Below are 22,770 nucleotides of genomic sequence, written 5' to 3' on the forward strand. Positions count from 1 at the left end.
GAATAAATTTTAAAATGTCATTTATTCCTGTGATCAAAGCTGAATTTTCAGCATCATTATTTCAGTCTTCAGTGTCACATGATTCTTCAGAAATCATTCTAATATGCTGATTTGCTGTTGAAAAAACATTTATCATCATCATTATTTATTTAATTTTTTTTTTAGGATTCTTTGATGAATAGAAAGATCCAAAGATTTATTTATTTGAAATAAAAACCTTTTGTAACATTATACACTATACTATTCAAAAGCTTGGAGTCAGTATAATTTTTTGGGGGAAAGAAATTATGGAAAATACTTTTATTTAGCGGAGATGCTTTAAATTGATCAAAAGTGATGATAAAGACATTTATACTGTTAGAAAAGATTTCCATTTCAGATAAACGCTGTTCCATTCTTCAAAGAAACCGGAAAAAACTTATGTTTTCAACATAATAAATGTTTCTGAGCAGCAAAACAGAATATTAAAATGCATTCTGAAGGATCATGTGACTGAGTAATGATTCTAAAAACTCAGCTTTGAAATCACAGAAATAAATTACATTTTTAAAAACATTCAAATAGAAAACAGTTATTTTAAATAGTAAAAAAACTCAATTTGACCTCTCACTGTAATTTGGATGAAATAAATGTAGACTTTTTTAAAAACAAAAAAACTCTGGTAGTGTACATCTTTTATTTTATTTACTTTTATCTTTTATTCTTATATTTTATTTTTTAGCTTGCACTTTACTGTAGTGTAGACGCATGCAAATAGATGCCTGAAAGCACATACAGGTTATCAAATTAATAAATTGTTGCAAAGAAATTAATATAAAGCTCAAAATAACAGCATTTGTCTGAAATGGTAATCTTTTGTGACATTATAAATGTCTTCACGGTCACTTTTAACCCAGTCAACTGAAAAAAAGTATTAATTTATTTAAACTTTTTTTTTTAAACATTTATGTATATATTTTATACCGGAGCAACCAAAGCTCCGCTGGTGCAGGTTCTCGTCTAAGGCGAGAGCCGTGAGTTCCAAGGCTTTCCAACAAAAGCAACTGAAGAACATCCATGAACTGAAAAGACATTTCAGAGTTTCTCCTGTCTTGTTTATAAATCACAAAGCAGAGACATCTGAAATCCAGTCAAACTAGGCACGACTGGGACGCAACCCTACCCTCAAAAGTACTCACAGGTTCACACCTCGGCCATCCTGTCAGCTGCGTTCAGTGTGACTTTCCAGCCGTGGAACATTCCAAAAGGATGTGAGATGTTGAGGGCTAGTGCACAAACATTGTTTAACAAAATCCCTGTGTAACACTGAAATACCACATTTTTCCTATGATCTATCAACCTAGTAAGGCTGAATGATTGTCATCAGATGGTGTTTCATTACACGCATATAACTCGATTCTTAACCTTTTCCCTCACGCACTCATATTTCTCTAGATGAGGTAATTATTTTCGCAGCCGCGAACGTTTCTGGACACGTACATTCAAATAGCCTGCATTCAACTACTTGATAATGAAACTATTTATACATTATCAGGATGAGTCAGGGAGTGAAAGTCTAGAGTGCTGTTTTCTTTTGCCAGCAGTAAGACTGCACTAAAGGTTTATTTGATCTTAGAGAGATATAGCTTGATCCGTCAAAGCTAGCATTATTCAACAACAGCATGCCGGGTTTGTACCGAACAATATGCATATTGTGCCACACAAAGAAGTCATCATCTGAAAAAAACAGTATGTAAAAAATAAGCAAAACAAATCCACTGCCCAGGAACAGTCGACGTAACTTAAAAGTAATTGCTATCTGACTCGCAAAATACTTTTAAATAAACAATTCTACTAAATGAAAAACCAACATGCCTGCTTTCTGAATACAGATTACTTGTCCTTGTCTCCAGCATTCCCATGAATCTGCTCTGCTAACAATACTGGCTTTAGTTTATAGGATAGATTTGCTTCAATTGGCCCCTACTAACAGTATAACGTGACTGTAATGCAGTGATCTTGAATGCTTGTCCACCCACCACAATTCATCACAGCTTTGTGATAGTTTTGAAGTCAGAAATTAGATTCCGCTCCTCAGTCTCATGCCTAGTAGCTATAAACTGGCTATAAAGCCATTTTTATTTGAGCTCCTCAGTTGTCCTTTAAGAATAGCTTGCCCGAAATTGAAAATTGCCATCATTTATTCACCAATACTCAGCTGTTTCAACAATATTTTCTTTCTTCAGAATCACAAAAAGAGGCAGAATATCATCAGGCAGCTTTTCCATAAAACGGAAGAGGGTGATTCATTTTAATTGACAAGCTAGGAAGAATGCAAAAAATTTTCATAAAATTTGTCTTTATGACTGGTGAGCAATATTCAGTAAGGAACAGACTAAAACCGAAGTCATTTTTGACTGATATTCTTCCTCGCCCCCTTTGTTCTCAAATATCACTTGCAGTTCCATTTTAAAACATTGTGATCAGCCACAAGAACTCATGACATGGAACTTACAGTAGCATTTCCAGGTGCCATTTCTAAATTGAAAGCAATTACAGTCATATTTAAGAATCACAGCAGAGGGAATGACTTAAATGTCTCAAAAGCTATCATACAGCTTCAAAGTACTTCAAATCTTGCTCACTATTTAAATTGAGTTTTTTCTTTCCTTTTCAAATGCCATGTCAGCTTCTATGACTAGGTTCATGGTGAGAACCAGGCTTAGCTATTTAAAATGAAAACTAAGTAAGATGTTTAAGATTCATTTTTTCTAATAAACAAAATTAGATTTGGATTTACTTGCTTCTCACAGGAGTAAAAATACTACAGTCTACAAAATATGTTTAATGGACAGTGGATTATAACAGTGGTTCTCAAAAAGGAAGACCAGGGTCCACTAGGGGGCCCTTACATCTTACTTGACACTAGTATGTAGCGGTATTATCAATATTGTCTTGATATCATTGTGGTCACATGACGATGTGAAACAATAGGTCTTCCGGGCAAAAACTAGTTTTCCAAATATATTTACACTTTTTATTCTAACATAAAAGTTCTTCAAAGTTGTGTTTTGGGCCATTATGCTTCATCAAGTCTGTCAAGGCGAAGCACACGCTTCGTTCAGGTGATTGGCTTGTGATTCTGTGTTTTCCACACCTCAGAACATCTCCGTTCACAGTGAATGAACGCAGAGAATCCGTTTATTGGATGTGCTGTCAGTTTAGCGCACGTTTGGGAACGCAACGGCCACTAGTTACGCTACAGATGATTACAGCATTTCACTAGATTTGTAGTGAGATGCATTTTTGTAAGCCCGTTTTTACTGAAGCTGGAGTTAAAAGCTCTACTCTACTGCCGTTTTCGTCAAAATAAAAGCTTAAAAGTGCAGTATGAATTGCTGATAGACAGCGGTTTAAATGGAGATCGTTACTGCAGTCCAAATTCAAAATATCTCTTTCAACCGTAGAAATTATGAACGTAGTATTGTAATTTCCCTACTGTAGTGTAAAGCAAAAATAATACCTATGAAATATTCAATTTCATTTATTGTACAGTGCTATTGTTTTACAATATATGGCTATTACTGTCATAAGAATAACAATAACAAAATTGTCATTTCTATTATTATATTCTAATTTGTTTGGCTTCCAAACACCAGTGTGAATGTAATTTAGACTGAGACAGTATATCACAACTAAAAAGAGGGTTGAGTGCCTTTTAAAGTTCACAATTGACTTTCTGACTTAAGTTTTCTTAGTTAAGAACATGGGTTGGACCTCTTAAAGTGTGTTAGATAGAATAATTGAACTTTGTGTACAAAATTCTTATTTTCCTCAGTTCGTTTTTTTTTTTTTAAATATCAAAATAAATACTGTATCGTCAACTTCATATTGTGATATTATCGTATCGTGAGATTTTGATAACGTCACATCGCTTTCTCAGACAAATGAAAATTGAAATCAAAAAGGTTAAGAACCACTGCACTACTAGGATACTTGCATATTTGAGCTTGGCATTGAAAAAAACACTTATTTTATATGGACACCTGCCTAAGGACATTCTGTCTGCTTTTGTGTTTCGTGTATGAAAGAAAACAATACTATAGGAATGGCAGAAAGATGAATAAACTAATGATAAGTTCCATAACGCACATATAGCAAAAAACACTACTGTTTAAGAATCATTGGAAAACTGGCAGTCACAAATTGTGCTCCATTCCGGCAGTCTAAGAAATTTGAATCCTTTCTAAGCAAAAAAATGCTTCGATCCAACGCACGCTTTTCAAGATGAAAGCACTTGAGCGAGGACTGCATTTTTATAATATGTTTATCACCACAGCAAGTGTTTCTCTACAAGGGCAAGGACAGAGCGAACACTAGCAAGAGTGTGCGGGCACATAAAGCATAAAAGACTCCATCTGACATCCCTAACAGAACAGGAAAACAGTGGGGCCTGTGGGACCCCCAACCTCACTTTATGACCATGTGCTGAATTAACAGGTCCAGATGTCCCCTCTCACTTAACATGTGCGAGACATCTCGAGCAAAGGGCTCAGCTGCTTTAGGGCTTATTAAAAAAATATCAGTTTCAATTACACCCATTAACTTCTCGCGCTCCTCAGGTTTACATTTATTTGACATCAACAAGCCGATTCTCGCACAAGATGTACGTTTAATGCATAAATCGACTCATCCGAGTTTAACTCCAACACTACCTTCTGGCATAGGAATGAACAACAAATAAGACAAAGAGAGTGTTGCTGAAACACCATACCGTGTTCCCGTGAAGCCTGAGGAATGAGTCAAACAAAGACGAGCCTATTACCAGACAGATATCAATCTGCTCTTAGTACTTGCTGCTACAGAAGCATTCAGACGACTCAGCTGCTTGAGCTGTTTATAGTTTGACAGTGTCAGGTCTCTTTGTCACTAGGGCTATGAGCAGGCGCCTGTGGTTACTGTATCTATTATCAAGGGGAAAGTGCCAACACATTCTTGTAAACAAAGGAGAGTCTACCTACAAGTTCGCAGAGACAAAGCCCAACCTGAAATCGCTCGAGGCGAACGTTCGAAACAACCCAAGCCGTTTTGAACGAGTAAAGGTTTTCCTGCGATGATGCAATGCGAAACGTGACGAGAACTACCTCTGCCCTCCAATTCATTAAGCGTAACATAGCTCAGCAACAGCTAGGCCTCTCTCTGCGAGAAAAGATGCGCGGCGTAACACCAGCCAGTTTCATCATGCGAGCAGATTAAATAACATGCCTGCCCAAGCCCCGTCAAACATTCAGCAGCCACCGCACGCCAACTGATCCGCTACAACACACTCTATGAAGAAACCCCTCCGTCAGCCCTGCCACACCACCACCTTTGATCAGCGCATCGCCCGTATGATGCTTTTAAGGTGCGACGTGAGTAATTCTATTAAACGCCAAACCATCTTTTTTGCAGAGAAAACACAAAGGCTAAATGTCACTGTGCGCTTAGGCATTAAACATTTAGTAGCCATTCTCGGCTGCTCAAGCAAAAAGGCAAGCAGTTGTTAAGGGAGAAGGATGACACAGTTAATCATACACCCACACGCTGCAAATGAAGGCCCAGCGCTCAGATGTATAATAACGAGAGCATTAAAACATACAGCGTCATTTAAAAGCCCGGTCATTCGCTAGAGACGACAAGCAGGACGTTTGGAAACAGCAAACGCAACCTAATTAGCCGTATTCAAATCTAAATAGGTGACAAACGGGCGCACGGGCTGTTTTCAAATATTAAACTTGCCGTCCGTGCGTTTTAAAGTAATCTAGCTCAAACAGGTTTCCCTGAGTGTAACAAAAGACAATGAAAACATTCTGTTCCTCGCCTGTAGTCTTTAGTTCCTCTGCAGGAGACGCTTCACTAAATGTTTGATTTCTTTCACCTCAGGCTACCCTCAAAGCCATGGCATGTGTAACGGGGGTTTATAAAAGCTTTTCTTCTCTCTCTCACGCTCTCCATTTTCTATGAACTGAAGGATTAGGACAGATACTCTGTACATAGTTGTTATGATTACAGATTACGGATGTCTATAGGTTTCCAAGCAGGTCAATGCCATGTTTTTGCTAACGTTTCATCTTAATCTTTGTGTTTTTTTGCTGCGTTTAGGCCAGGGAAACCTCACAAAACTACTAGCAGAGTACGACTGGCCACCTCAAAGCTTTAGATACACCAATTACCATCTTGTTGCACAACTGGAGGGGAAAAACATCCCAGTGTTGGGGGATGGGGCGAGCACTTTGGGCCACAAAAGAGTAGGCCCTTCTTAACACAAATAGCTACATCTCTTACATATGCAAAGTGAGGAAAACAAAGTGTGGTTTTTACCCCTAGGAACTAAACAGTCACATGAAATTCAAGTATGACCAAACAAACCAAAGAGGATATACAAGATGCTTCCTCCACATGCACAGCATGGAGAACGAGATCAGATAAGGCAGCCTGTGAAACAAAAACGGTTTCAGAAAAGCTTTTTCAACCTACACTGCTAAAAATAACTAACTGTGGTAGCGTGAAGAACACCGAACATCCATAAAACCATACAAAATTCTTTTAAGAAATGATTACTGGTTCTTCTATAGCCACAAAAGTCACTACACTCTTAAAAACAAAAGGTTCAGCCATAGAAGAACCATTCTGGTTCCCCAAAGAACCTTTCTTAAGAACCTTCTAAAAATCTAAAGATTTGCATTTGAAAAGTTTCCATGGATGTTCAAGGTTCTTAGAACCCTCAACGCAAATAAAGAACCTTTATTTTTAAGATGTACACGCTTAGAAGGACCACGTTTGTTGCCATCACGGGCCACGGTTCAAGTGTTTCAAGTTAACAAAGGGAAGTTAGGCAGACTTGGCCGTCCCATAGCAGACTCCAACTGGTCAGGCAGGTCTACCAAAAGCTCTCCTCCCCTGCTCCCAGGGTTTTCAGTAAACAAAAGGTCTCTTCCAACATGTGAGGGCTGGGGTCACTCCAAACGTGCTGTTGTGATGGTGTTTGATAATGCTAAACACTGCAAGCTTAATGTATCGAAGAGCCTCAGCACCTCCAACTCTAAATGCACCATTTATGCTGCTAGCCGAGCATTAATAATTCACTTAATGCTTGAGTTGCTCACTTAATAAAATGGAAACAAACACAGAACTTCTTGAAACTTGATAGACTACTTACTAGAAAGGCATAAAGCATCCTAAAAAGATTAGACACACACACACACACACAGTGCTCGTCTCTTTGAACAGCGAGAGCAAAAGTGAAACATGCAATAAAAAAGCAGGCTGCTGCTTTCAACTTGTGAGCCTGTAGCAATTGCCAACATTCCATCTCTATCCCCCCCATTTACCTTCCCACCCACTCAAGCCCTCTAAACTCCGTCGGTCTTCTTTCTTTTTGTACACAGCCAATGTCGCCAAGGCACTACTCACCCGCCAGTATGATGATCTAAGTTCCTATCGGGCTGCTGCAAACAACTTCAAACACAATTCCACGTCTGTTCGTTGAAAATGACCCTGCCGAACTTCTCGGCCTGGGCCAAAATCCAAGAAGCCGAAGGCTGAGCACTATCACGCAGACACTTTATCCAGAGAGAGCCGCTGTCCATACAGAGGAGAAACGGGGCAAATGCCTCAACAAAAGACGACCTCGCTTTACTAATTTATTCGCATTCGGACCGCCCGGGGACTCGTCTTCTGAACGGACGCGGTTCCCCCTCCTCCTCCTCCTTCTTTTCGCCGTGTGATAACTCCGAAAGCTAGAGTTTGTGGAGGGTAGGAAATCAGTGAGTTCGGCGTTTACAGACTCCGCTTCCTTTTTCACACACGCGCGTTCCCTCGCTCTCTCCTCGCTCTTTCTTTCATATGCACACACAGCACGTTCGCTCTCTCTCTATCTCACTCTCTTTCTGTAGAACCCCCTCCTCCTCCTCTTCAGCTGTTCAACAGACGCATCCACATGGCTGACCTAGTCTTTCTTTATCCAGACACTAGTGAAGGAGAATTACCCCCCTCCCCTCCACCACACACACACACACACACACACACACACACACACCACTTCTAAAAAGCGAGCAAAACAAAAACACGGACTGGATTCTAATGATTACCGACGACGAATGATCGGACCGGACTCGTGATTGATCGCAAACCGTGGGGATATGGTGGGTAAAGAAACTGCATCGGTAAGCAAGACGTTGAATCCAGATTCACACGGCGGCTGCACGGAATATTAATGTGTGCATGCTGACGACTCCACCTCCAGCGGCACAGATAATAACAAACAGATAATCACAGAAAACACGTTAAAAATCAACAGCCCTACCGTTCAGATTCCGGCTATTGATTTTCTGTGTCCAATAATGAACGCCCAGTTTTTATTGCCGTGCTTCGCTGCCAAATGATAGGGGCTGAGAACAAAACAACCAGTGAAAATTACACATACATTGTGCGTTGCTGCTCTCATTCTCATTTGCATATTCACATAATGAATTAATTACTCCGTTTCACCCCCCGCCCAACATGGAAGCAGCATGTATTCACAAATGTGCATTTAAAACGTGCATTCTTTGTTGCGTTTTAAGAATCAAAACTGATTTTGTGTTTTTATGCAGAGTGGAAATCATTTTATAATTGAACAACAACAACACTGGCGTAATGATGCCAGAGGGAAACGTTAAATCTTTTTTTAAAAAGATAAGCTTTGTATTCATGTTGCTTTCATGCATTTTCAAAAACCTCTTTATTCTATTTTCTGCAAATATTTGATTTAATGATTCTGAAAATACGTCAAGTGGCCTCATCAAATACCAAAATACTTTCCTTGCACCTTGAATACACATTTGCATGGATCTTTTCAAACACATTTTTAAAGGAAAAAAATATTGGATTTTTTTTGACTTGAACAAAACTTTTTTTTTATTAAACACGTCAGTGTGAAATTCTGTATGTGCAACATACACTGCCAGTCAAAAGTTGTTAGTAAGATGTCTCTTCTGCTCACCAAGCCTGCATTTATTTGATTCAAAATGCAGCAAAAACAGTAAAATATTTTTGCTATTTAAAATAACTGTTTTCTATTTGAATACATTTTAAAATGTAATTTATCTGTGATTTTAAAGCTGAATTTTTAGCATCATAACTCCAGACTTCAGTGTCACATGATCATTCAGAAATCATTTTAATATGCTGATTTGTTCAATTTTTTCAGGTTTCTTTGATGAAAAGAAAGTTCAGAAGAACAGCATTTATCTGAAATAGAAATCTTCTGTAACATTATAATTGTTTTTATCATCACTTTCGATCAATTTAAAGCATCCTTGCTAAATAAAAGTATTAATTTCTAGAATTATACCAACTTCAAGCTTTTGGTAATGTATAATGTTACAGATAAAAATCTTTCTATTCATCAAAGAATTTTCAACTGTTTTAAGTATTGACAATAATAATGATAAAAATGTTGAAGGATCTTTGGCAAAAAATTATTTTAAAATACATCAAAATAATCGGTTATTTTAAAAAATAATTTTAAAATAATTTTTGCTTTATTTTGGATCAAATAAATGCAGGCTTGCTGAGCAGAAAAGGCTTAAAAAAAAAAAAAAAGAAAAGAAAAGAAAAGAACACTCGTACTGTTCAAAAACTTTTGACTGGTGTGTATATTTAAACTTAACAGACAACAGAAAGGAGCGTCACATCATTGATCCAAACACTAACGAAATGTAACGTTGTAGAATATCTTAAACCAAAAAAAAAAAAAAAAAAAACAGGAAAGAGGATTTTCATTTCACCAACATCATATTTGCGGAGGCAGCTAAGATCAATAGGAAGTGAGTTTGGTGTACTGCGGGCCCTTTATTGTGCTGCAAACCATGTAGCCTGTCAGGTTTTCAAAAGGAGGAGGTGTCCCTAGTGATCCCAGTGCTGGCAAACGCTTTCCAGCTCCAGGGGAGCCAGAGACAGTGTGACTTCTGTTTCTCCTGACAATCCTTAGCTCTGCCATGCACCCACACGTACACACTTACACACACACATACACTCACACCCCAGCAGGCTACCCTCCTCCCCTCTTGGAAAGCGTTTGAGCTTCACATTCAGGCGTATTTATTACATTTACTCAAGTGCATCCATATTTATCTCCCCGAGCCGCCCTGATAGCACTTACAATGTGCCCAACAGGAAACCTGAGTCACTTGCTTATGCGAGATCCTCGCTGTGCACAGGGAAGATATTTAGAGAATGTAGTTTTCAAAGAGATACCAATCATTGCTATCAGCCAATGGGAGATTAGCCACTCTGGCTCATGAGAAAAATACACAACAATGCATTTGACATGGTGGCAGACAGTTAATTAGTGCTCAGAAATGAATCACGACGGAAGGTGCGTGTTCGCCAGCCGCGTGGGGAATGCCTGAACAATGTATAGATTGTGTTTCTTCCAGGAATATTAAATCATCGTGATGTTATGTGCAAACAAACCTTTCTTATGGATGACTGACGTTCGACAGGGTACAACAAATACGCATATGCATACTACTCTGATGCTTTAATAAATTCTCAACTGAGCGTTCAAAAGAAAAGCAAGCCAAAAAACAGCACCGAAATTGTGAATGCTCTGCATTTCATGCGCTCAGATGGCTGTTCCGCAGGCATTCACAACAGCAGATGAGATCCCATTATCAGGCAGACGAGAACTCCACCTCCAGGATTTCACAGCTCCTCTGTTTATCACATGGCCCTGTCAAGTTGGGCACCATTAACCGATAATGAAAGGAGACAACCGGTGCAGTTACAAGCAAAGCATTCTGCATTCTACAGGCCTAAGCATGTATCTGGGAAGCTGACTGTGTCTATTCAGTTCTGCTCTGCATTCAATACCCATCACAATGCCTCAGCTACTGTACCCTGACCCCTTCACACCAGTGTATTATTGAAGGGTTGAGCTTGAGATGGCAAGAATTAAAAAATATGCCAGGTTCAATACAAGGCGGGCTCAGAACAGACTTTGTCTGTTCTATTCTTAATAAAAACAATCCATAAACCTTAAAGCTCACAGTTTCAATACAGTCTCCAAAAGATGTTAACAATATGTGTATTGGATGAGAAAAATTGTAGTACAAAAATAAAACAATGCCAATATTACAAAATATAATATTAAAAAGTGTAGAAATCACTACAAAGTTACAGTGGGGGTCCATGCCTCTCTCGCTTCTTCTGAGCCCATTGAGTTTTAACAGACTCCCTAAATCATGCGGTGAGTTTGGTGGGGGGGTAATTGAGAATGAACAGGGAAAAGTCACGTGGGAGGAGAGGCAATGCCTCCATCACGATATGACTGAATATGACTAGTTATGTTCGGCTGTGATTGGTTCATGCGATGAGTCCCGCCTCGTGTTTGTGTGCGTTTTGCGTCTGAATGAACAATATAATGGTGTTAATATTAAGACTAATTTAAAAACGTAAGTAAACAACTTACACACTTAGAAATAACAACTTTGTTACGTCAAAATAAGACTTAAAATAGCATGAAAACATAAAAGTGTCTGTGACCAATATTTACTGATCTTTCATGACTTTCATGATCCGAAAAATGTAAAAATAGTTGAGGTCAAAAGTTTACCTCCTCTTTTCAGAATCTGTAAAATGTTAATTATTTTACCAAAATAAGAGGGATCATACAAATGTTATTGTTTATTTGTTTACATATAGCCCACAAGTGAAAATAGAAGTTGAATTTATTTATATGCGCTTGATTTTTAGTACTGTGTTGTTACCTGAATGATCCACAGCTGTGTTTTTTTGTTTAGTGATAGTTGTTTATGAGTCCCTTGTTTGTCCTGAACAGTTAAACTGCCTGCTGTTCTTCAGAAAAAAATCCTTCAGGTCCCACAAATTCTTTGATTTTCCAGCATTTTTGTGTATTTGGACCCTTTCCAACAATGACTGTATGATTTTGAGATCCATCTTTTCACACTGAGAACAACTTAGGACTCATATGCAACTATTACAGAAGGTTCAAACACTCACTGATGCTTCAGAAGGGAAAAACGATGCATTAAGAGCCGGGGGTGAAAACTTTTGAACAGAATGGAGATGTGTAAACTTTTGAAAGGGTCATTTTTATAAATTCATCTATTGTTTTCTCCTGTGGACTATATGTAAACATCTTTTATATGAAATATCTTATTCAGATCAGTAGTAAATTTTGTATGATGCGCCTTATTTTGGTAAAATAATGAACATTTGCAGATTCTGAAAGGAGCATGTAAACTTTTGACCTCAACTGTAACTATTAAAAAGAATAGCTGAACGTAAGTTTGTAAATAAAATTTATTGTTGCTGCCTTGAGTTATTATTTTGAAATAAACGTAAAACTTGAGATTCACACTTTGCTTTAACTATAAGCTTCACATTTTCTTTTAAATCCTCTAAAAACTGTCCCCATTTACTTTCAGTGTAAATACCTCAATGTAACCTCAATTTGAGCTGTTTTTTACTGAAAACAAGGGTTGATTTCTGTGGAAATCAACATTGAGCCACAAATGCTGTCAACTGTTCATATTTAAAACTCTTTTTTTTATCATCATCATCGTTGTCCTTGGTATGAACAGGCCTTTACAAGACGCTAAACATTTTATATTTGACGATTAAAAGGAGGGAAAGATGTATAAGTGCTTTATTGTAACCAATAAAGGTCCCTCCTTACTGATTTGATGAATTTCAACAAAAGAATTAGATGTACATGACTGATTTATTATGCCTCCTCCAGGCTGATTGTCTTTCAATGAAGGTATTGAAGACTTAAAATGCCCTGCCACACTAATAAGTCACCCAGTAGCTGAAACAACAAAAAAAAATAAAAAAACGACAAGAAAGAAAAGATGACATGGTTGAGTGAGCCAAGCTTCTGAGCGCCTTGGCAAGCCTGGGAGGCCCTGGCCCCTTAAGCACTCATATCTAGTAACTTCATTTAATGCATTCACCAGGGATCAGCAGACAAGCGGAAGAGAGACGGGAAAAAAAGAGAAACATTCAAAAGCAAATGTTCTCTGGTATAAGGTTCGGCCGAGTTGTCGAGTAAAAACAGCATGAAGAAATTAAACATAATCTTTCACACCGTTTCAGGGCTAGGCGGGATTACTTATAATAAAACGCGTTCTTCCTCCGTGTCTTTGAGGAAACCGTACGGCCTGAAACGGCCCATTTCAAAGCGATACAAAATAACAGTAGTCCGGAGTGCCTAAAAGTGGAGGTTGATCTCAGCAGCAGTCGCCTTTTCTTTTTCCCACCCACTTTTTTCCACCAGAGGTCATATTCACACTCTGATGCCTGCCATCGGGAACAAACACTCGTGCTTCCCTTCAACAGACACCAGCCACTTCCACCCCCATTTACTTTTCCTTCAGACACACAAACACACACACACTCCATCAGCTGACAGCCTCTCTCTACTAGCAGACGAAAAAAACCTTGACTTCAATTTGCCGGGTGCCATTTTAGCACTCCGCTACTTTCGGATGAGACTATTTTACAAGTTTTGAGACTTCAGGGGTGAAAACAAGCAGAAATCGCAGAATGACTGTAACCAAACCCTCTTTGACTATAAAACCGGCTGAATTTAAATGTATTTTACTGCTTCGTCCTATTCAAGAATGAGTCACAAAGGAAACGTAATGGGTTTCGGCTTCAATGGAGTTACACATATTGTTAGGCTGAGGTTTGGATCGGTTTATAGTACGCCAATAAACATTTTCTTCTATCATCTCATTAAGGGATTCTGGAGTAATCTGCGTTTTTTTTTTTGACGTAGTAAAGCATTACAAGGCTCTGCCGTTAAACAGTAGTTAAAGAGATAACTGCGTTCCAACCCATTATTTAACATTATAAACAGCACGAGAAGCAAGCGAACGCTTTTGATGCGAGGCAGGAATGCTCAATTTCATTGAGAGATTGCCCTGTGGCGAGCCCCGCATAGTTATATTGTTTACTTTGCCATTCATCCATATTTGGCAGGCTAGCGAAACCTCAAACCCTGCGACACTTCGGCGTGGTTATTTATTGTATTGCCAAGCTACACAAACTCATAAAAATCTATCTTTCAAGGGACAGTTAGATTCGAAAACCATCACATTAGGAAAAAGCAACATAAGCATCCACAATTCCAGATGTGTTGCTGTCACCCGGCAAACAAATTAGATCAGGGAATGTGAAGGGGAGGTCTATGTGTCTTTCTTCTCACGTAATTACACAGCGCAGAGCTCGCTGAGAGACGAGTGGCAAACCGCCCTGACGGGCTGACTAGTTTTCAGCTTTGTGCGTAAACTCGTGCTCCGATCTAAATGAGTGGTTACTTCTGAAAATAAACAGAAGCGTTTGGCCGGATTCATACACGAGCGCTTGCAGATTTTTAAGTAGCTGGGAAGCTCCCGTGTGGACGCCGCAAATTTTCTCTTTGTTTGACGCTGGTAAATAGTCCATCAGGGCAGAAACCCCTCCCTTTGCTGCTCTCTTTAATTCTCTCGCTCAAGACAGAGGTATAAACGCACACACGGAAGCCTCCCCAGGTGCTACTTCACTCACCCCATGATTGTACATATATTAAGAGCATTCGCCAAGGATGTCTCGGGGCAAGGGCTGGCGTGAGTTTGTCTAAGTTAACAAAAAAGGCTTATTAAAAGATTTAAAACCTGACATGTAATGTAAGACTTGTTTTTTTTCATTTGGAAATGAATACATACATATAAAATATAAACAGAAAATAAAGATGCGTTTTTATCCAATTGAATATAAAATATAAATAATTATTTACATTATTATATAGTATAATTATATGATATAATTATTATATAAATAAATTATTATACAATTCTAAAATATACACCATGTAAAAAACTTATTGTTTTACTTAATTCAAGTAAATATAAAACTATAAGATAAATTAAAAATCAAAAACTATAAGCTATTTATAAAAACACTCAAATTTATTCAAAGTAAAATACTTGTTTGATTATAATAATGATTATATTTAAAATAAATACCAACAAAATAAATATACAAATAATTATATATATATATATAATCATCAAAAAATTAAATAAGTTTAAAAATTCATTTGATTATAAATAAAATACATTTAAAAATTAACTAAAAATAAAAGGTGAAAAATCTCAAATTTATTAAATTAAAATATATAAATATATAAATAACATATAAAAGTTATAAATATATAAACAAAAACAAATAAAAGGAAATAACTATTTCTAAAAACATATTAAAAGTAAATATATATATATATATATATATATATATATATATATATATATATATATATATATATATACATATACATACATATATATACACACATATATATATATATATACATATACATATACATATATATATATATATATATATATATACATATACATATATACACATATATATATATATATATATATATAAATAAAAATTCAAATAAATAAAAGACTTGAATTTATTCTTTGTTCTTGTTTGTCCTATTCCAGGACGCCGCTGATTTTAAAGGGTACAACAAAAACGAAGTGAATGGAGGATGTTGCTTTAAGCTCCTCTGTCCAAATCCATTAGATCAAGCCACTAGTGTCTGGCATGTGAGAAGGCACGTCTACAGGACCGGGAGTCTCTCACTCTGCCACCCTATGGACAGTATGAGGAACCGCACCACACTTCCTATCTCGCAAAAACACAAGAGACACACAAAAATTCTCCCGGAGGTTATAAAAGTATAAAAGTAGCATTCATATCATGCTGGAATGTGGAGTTTGATGACTTTTACAGCAGTGGGAAATTCTGAAACTGCTGTTGGTGATTCATTGTTTACTTCTCACTCCAGGCACCCATGCCAAGTCGCTACCATCAGCCTTGCCCAAAACAGAACAAGATGGTTTGGATGACTAACAAACCACATATAAGTTACATATTGTGCACTGCCACAAAGTCCAGCGGACGGAAATTTTAATAGATTGCGAAGCAATTAGCAATGTAAACTGTCTGTACGACTATAAACGTTTGCTTGGAGACTAAAAAAGGAGAGGAAAAGGAAAGAAGTTACATATTCCCCAGCTGTATTAACATCTTAAAGCTGAAAAGCTTAAAGCAAAGCATTAAGGCTATTGTCACACGGTAAATGCTCTCAGCAGTATCTCACACTGTTGTTTCAGCAGTCATCATGCCCTAAGCTGCACTTACCAGCTGGAAAACCATTCAAATGCAGATGAGATCATACTCAATTGGCAAGGTGTGATTTTCACACTTCTCTCGCCCCGTCCTGTCAGGTTTGCACCCTCCGTGCGCCCTCGTAACGCCCGTCACAGGAGAGCGACGAGGAATGATAACAAACCGGCTCCGTCTTAGATGTAGTGCCCTGAAACGCTCACAGGAAGTACAGAGGGAGCATTGTTCTCCCTTTACTGCAGGTACATTCCTCCAGATGGCGGAAAACAAACCCCACAATACCAGCTACACGAGCCTAGCTGAGTGAAACGGTGTCACAGTCACTCCACTGGGGCACTGAATCATCCTGAACGCTGACATCTTTCCAGCGATGTTCTCAACGCTGAAGTCAGCATGCATTTAGGGCAGTCATGTGTGTGGGCTCGTGAACGATTGTGAAAATCTCAAGCAAAGACATCATGACAGTTGTCTCCGTATCCTGTCCTCGTGTCACAATGGATTTCTCACTTATCTGCAAGCTATCGGTTAAGAAATTACATGTGATCGGGCCAAGCGAGAAAAGACACGCAGAAGCTGTTTTTAATTTTAAAACAAGACACTTAAAGGAATAGTTCACCCAAAAATTTAAATTACTCACCCTCATGTCGTTCCAAAACCGTTCATCTTCAGAACACAAAGCTCTTGGATTTCATCAAAAATGTCCTAATTTGTGTTCCTAAGATGAATGAAGGTCTTACAGGTCTGGAACGACATGAGGGCGAGTAATCAATGACAGAATTTTCATTTTTGGGTCAACTATCCCTTTAAAAAAAAAAGGTGAAGTTTTATCATTTTAAATAACATGGTACTTCAATTCATAATTTAACTGAATATACAAGGTATTTTGTTCCATTCAGTTGCCCATCTCTACAGTGAAGCATGGTAAAAGCTAAGTAGAAGGAGAAACCGAGAGAAGGAGAGGGAGGTGTAACGAGAAAAAGGGAGACGTAGCCAGCAGAAAGCCAATTATCAAACTCATTAAGTAAGCCGCTCTGGTGCTTTAAGAGGCACTGCCTCCATATCATTGCTGGATTTATTACCGTCATTTGCATCCGCTGATGCAGCCTGTCACTTTTTCTACTAGCTAACAGGAGGGGTCACATCAAAACAATCACATGCATCACACATACTGGGTCGGCATGCGGTGTGGGCGGCATTGAGAACGGACAGAAGCGGTACGGTCGTGTTTGTCATGCTAAACAGGGTGGGGTCAGTCGAACATTATTACAAGGACACACGCAAGTTGCTGTTAGCGTGATGAGGTTTAAAGCAGTGATTCCAAAGCAGGGCGAACACAGTGGGTACTTAAAGGGATAGTTTGTCCAAAAATTACAATTCTGGCATTGATTACACACCCTTATGTTGTCCCAAACCTGTAAGATCTTTGGAACACAAATTAAAATATTTTAGATTAAATCCGAGAGCTTTCTGACCCTGTGCAGACGGCAACGCAACTGACATGTTCAAGGCCCAGAAAAGTAGTAAGAACATCGATAAAATAATCCATGTGACATCAGTGAGTCAACTGTAATTTTATGAAGCTAATACTTAAAAAATATCTTAATTTGTGTTCTGAAGTTGAACAAAGGTCTTACAGGTTTGGAATGACATGAGGGTGAATAATTAATGACACAAAATTCATTTTTGTGTGAACTATCCCTTTAAACACAATCAACTTGGCAGTACTTGGTACAGATATTTTTTCATGATGAAAAAAAGAAAAATTCAGGGAAAAAAAAATCATATTATATGTGTGTGTGCTGAAATATTATAGGAACATTTTAAACATTTGAACCACTTTGCATAAATCAGAATAAAAAATTCTGAAATAAGCTGAAAAACTATATTTCTAAGATTTTATTAAAGAGAATTTTTTTTTATCTTTAACAATTTTATTTGTCACTGACCCATTTATGATTTCAAGTAAACATTTTACAGTTTTAAAAAGATTAAAATTAACATAACACAAACTTGTAAAATTGAATTTACTTAAAAGAAAGCAAAACTATCAACGCTGAAAGATTTATAATACAATAACATAGCTGTAAGCAGCGATTAATGGGGTTCAAGCACTTTAAGACATTTAAGCACATATGAAAAAGAGACTACATATTATTTCGCAAGCCTGTACCCACCTAAATCAATGATTAAAAAAGCATTTTTGGCTAATCCTGGTAATTTACCATAACAAATATAATGGTTTTTAACGTTTATGACTGTTATAGCGCCAGCTGTGATCCGATCTCCCTAAAACTTTACCTGCTTGCATCTTTCGCATGTGCTCACCAGGTTTTGTGAAGTTTTGAGTTTTCGTTTAGGATTTATAGGCTTTTGGGTATATTTGGATAGGCCTCTTTTCTAAACAACCCCATTATAGCTTGCCAAAGGGTAAATTTCAAATAATTATTGACCTAGAGAATCTAGAGAATTGCACTAAAGTGTTTTTTTTTCTCCAGATTGAGCGAAAAACCTAAGACTAGTTCACAAAAGTAGGTTTTATGCTTTTTAATCAATCATTTAACAAACGGTTTAAAGGAAAGCAGTGGTTCTAGAGGCAAAGTTGTTCAGAATAAGAAGGTCTGATACGTACAATAAGAATATTGTGTGTATGTGTGGAAAAACCACGCAATATACAATCTTTTACGCCCTCGAAAAATGCGATATCACTCCAGATGGCTGATTTACTTCAAATTTCTCACAGACCCATTCTGATCGACCTCCGTTAACCTTGTCGAACAGGTGCCCAAAGTTCAATGGCCTATGGTGGCCCTGTTTTTTGATATACGCAAATGTCCTTATAGCTGCTTGTGGCACTTTGGACCAAGACCGTGCATACCTATTTTCACGTTGATATGACAAACTGTTGCATGGTTATGGTTGTTTTTATGATTTTTTCTCTTTTAGCGCCACCAAGTGGCCAAGCTCCACGACTTTTTTTATGTGACCTCAGATTAAGCTCTTACATACACATTCTGAGTTTGGCCAAAATATCTCATTCTGTTCAAAAGTTATAGCCGTTTTAGTAAAGGCAGCCCTTCCCCTTTCGAACATTTTGGAGTCCCTTTGCGACGGTGAGTCGAAAGTTAAATTTTTTTAGCTAATTATTGCTATTCACTCTCCAGAGAATCTTCCTGGACTGGTTTGGTTTCGACTGGATGAAAAACCTAGAACTAGTTCGCAAAATTACGTTTTAAAAAAAAAAATGCAAAATACCAAGGATCTAATAAATTCACCAAGGATTCCAAGACACTTGAGTCTGTGACGAGCAGTTTAGGAGTTATGAGCGATTTCATACTTTTGGTCACTGTAACGCCCCCGTCAGGCCAGTTGGGGCAAGCCTTGGTGACGTTGTAGAGGGTGTGAGTACTACCATCACTCCAAGTTTCAAGTGTCTATGACCTATGGTTTGTTCTGCCAGATCAGTTTTACGAGGAGATTGCTGATCTTGGCCATTCTAACAATTACAATAGGGTTTCAGCGCTACACACTTGAACACCAAATGACTATATTTTCATTGAAAAAGGTCACGTTTTTGGTTTAGTGTCAATGAAGAGGTGCTAGAGCCCTGATGGGCCTCAAGACAAAAACAGTTGGGAATCACTGCTTTAAAGGCTGATGTGCGCAAACAGCGTGCGGTAATTGAGTCAAACAAAAGGGAGTTCTGGGAAGCATCAGATAGGTGTGCTGTTGGCATCGGAGGTGGAAAACAAGGAGATGTTAGAAAAGAAACAGCTGGATTTACAGCTGTAATGCTGACTAACCTCGACTGCGTCTCCGAGGACCCGCAGCCCCTCTTTACAGGCATTCACAGTACCACACTCTGGGGGAAGCAAAAAATAGACAAAAGAAAAGAAAGGAAGGAAATAAATCATGAATGCATGAGCGAGCAAGTGAATAAAAGCAAGCAATAAATGAAGAAACAGCATCCAGCCATCGCGCCTTTATGAACACGAGGAAACAAACCGAAGATTAATGCGTCACCTGGAATTAGCGCTGATGATTTATTTAAAAAACGTTGACTGCTGTCATAAACAATGAGGGGGGGAACGAAAGAAAAGAACAGCGTGCAAGTTACAGCCACTTGGTTTGTGCTTTAGAAATGAATCCAAACATGAACTCCCTTTAGAGACTCCATTTGCCTCCCCCCACCATAAAAACACACACACACACCGATTTCTATCCCTCCTCCACGCGCATTTAACTCCCATCCTGCTCCTTAAGCAGCTCTTCCTCCCAGCCAGCGCTGTGGAAATAAAAACATCAGGACCTTGCCTCACAGCACCTGTTCAAAAACATTGACATTTTACATTCAGCATCGTCGCTCGGTGGAGCATCCGAGCGCTCGTGAGCTTTTCAGAGAGAAAACAGAAAGCAGCTGGAAGGGCTGATTTATGAGGGCTGAAACACACTTACTGCTAATCCCAAACATTTCACACAGGAGAGACAGTGTTCCCTTTATCTGGGTGTGTGTATATTGTGCTAAGGTAATATTTAGCAAGCCCTTGACCAAAAGTGGGAGGAAAACAACATTCGCCCGGTTGCTTGTGTTTTGGATTTGTTGCATGTGTTCCAGCATATGGTCTGCTTTGATTTAATACAGTTGAAAAAAATAAAGCTCTGTTTCCCCAACACACGCCTGTGACACGGCCGTTGGTCTGGTGAACCGTCTCTGAGCCTCTGGGACATCTGTTCCACAGAATTAGAGCATTTAGCCCGCTGCAATTACTACAGATAAAGGTTATTAACTCACAGGATTAGATCACTGTATTAAAACATGGGGCTTTTTCCTCCTAAACAGCTGCATGTTCATGTCTGTCCATGTCTGTGTTTCTCTCTTTCAGTACAGGAATAACTGTAAATGTAACAGCACATTATGCTGGTCACCAAAAATAATATTCTGTCATTTTTTACTCACCCTCATGTCATTCCAAACTTGTATAACTGACTGATTTTCCTCTGTGTTACACAAAAGAAAACAGTATGAGAGATGTCTTAAAATATCTGTTTGTGTCTTTTTGTGTCCATACAATAGAAGTCAACGTGGTCCAAAACTGTCTGGTTATTTGTTCTTTAAAATATCTTCTTTTGTGTCACAGATGAAAGAAAGTCATACAGGTTTTGAAGACATGAGGGTGAGTAAATGATGACAGAATTTTCATTTTTGGGTAAACTAACCCTTTAAACATTAATTGTGGCTATGTTCTAAACAGCATACTACCATACTAGCAAAGTTGTTATTGTTAACTAAAGCTACAGCTAAAATGCTAATTGAAATAAAGACAAAAAAAAAACTTAAATATTAAATATTAGATTATTAGAAATGTGTACTCCAAAAAAAAAACAAAAAAACTTTCATCTTTCATTAGCCGCTTTAAGTACTAAAATGAATATAACTGAAATAAAAAATAAAAATAAATTAAAAATATATAGTAAACCGAAAAAAACATTTGTTTTTCTAAATTCTGTTGTTTTGTTTGTTTGTTTTTTTTTCTGGATTGCATATTTTTCCATTAAATTTTTTCTAGACTCTGTTTTAATGGTTAAATAAAAAAATTAATCAAATTATGTCTTAAAAGCAATTTATTAAAAGTTAAACAAAAATTACATTTTTAAGGCCCATTTTCTTTCTTAAATTCAGTTTTATTTTTATCGAATTCTGTGTTTTCCATTAATTTTCCAATAGATTCCATTCTATTGGTCTCATTATATTTGAATAAATCAAAAGCATCTCTATTTAATATTATTATTATATTATTATTATTTTATTTATTTCTTCTTTTTTTTCTAAAATACTGTGTTGTATATGTATTATTCTGGTAAATAAATTCTGGTGATATTTATTATTATTATTTATTTATTTTGGTAAATACTCCTTTAAAAATTATGTTTTAATAATACTTGTATTATTATTAGTAGTAGTACTATCATTACATTAAGTAATATAATTCTGTTACTGTTTCTTCAAGTTAAACCAAACTTTTATTTTGCCAAGTTACTGTGAAGACCTTTAAGTTTCTGTTTGTATATGATATGACCATAGCCTTTCTCAAAAGAAACGGTAAAATGCACATGAAGTGACTCTCAGAGCATTAGAGATTTTTACTAAAGATTATGTTTATGTGTTAGATTCATAAACTGAGGCAGCAGAGGCTCAAAACAACGAGAGCGTCACGCGCACTATGTGTGTAGTGAACGAAACAGTGCATCTCAGGAATCATATGCTATATTGTTGTGGCTTAATATTCACACATGCTAGTCCATATCGTGTTTTGATACTGACCTAATTTTGTTTATTTTATCCAGAATTTGGCAAATTCCATGACATTCGGTGTTATACAGTAAATTCCATTTTTATGACTGGATTCCACAATTCAGTCCATGTTTTCCGCATTGCAGAAATCATAGGGCTCTAATAATGTGCACAGTATGCAAAGATTATCCAGATTACTACCTTTGGAATACTGTATCCCACAATACAGACTTGACTTTTTCATTCAGTTCTTCACACTTGCAAACGCG

General features: G+C 37.5%; 1 protein-coding gene across 7 annotated transcripts in view; it reads right to left on the reverse strand.

The window, feature by feature from the left end:
- rerea (arginine-glutamic acid dipeptide (RE) repeats a) overlaps window positions 1-22,770 on the reverse strand; it is a 195,263-nt gene that overhangs the window by 118,911 nt on the left and 53,582 nt on the right. For 2 of the 7 annotated variants that reach the window (XM_051097333.1, XM_051097328.1), the window contains exon 1: window positions 7,432-7,993. The exons of 1 other annotated variant lie outside the window; for it this stretch is intronic. The gene's annotated coding sequence lies outside the window, so the exon portion shown is untranslated. Of the gene's footprint in view, window positions 1-7,431; window positions 7,994-8,323; window positions 8,341-16,227; window positions 16,246-22,770 lie in introns of those variants that run through there. 4 more of the 7 variants (XM_051097334.1, XM_051097332.1, XM_051097330.1 and 1 more) reach the window with 3 other exon arrangements.

Source organism: Labeo rohita, chromosome 23, assembly GCF_022985175.1.
Source record: "Labeo rohita strain BAU-BD-2019 chromosome 23, IGBB_LRoh.1.0, whole genome shotgun sequence".
Taxonomy (NCBI): domain Eukaryota; kingdom Metazoa; phylum Chordata; class Actinopteri; order Cypriniformes; family Cyprinidae; genus Labeo; species Labeo rohita.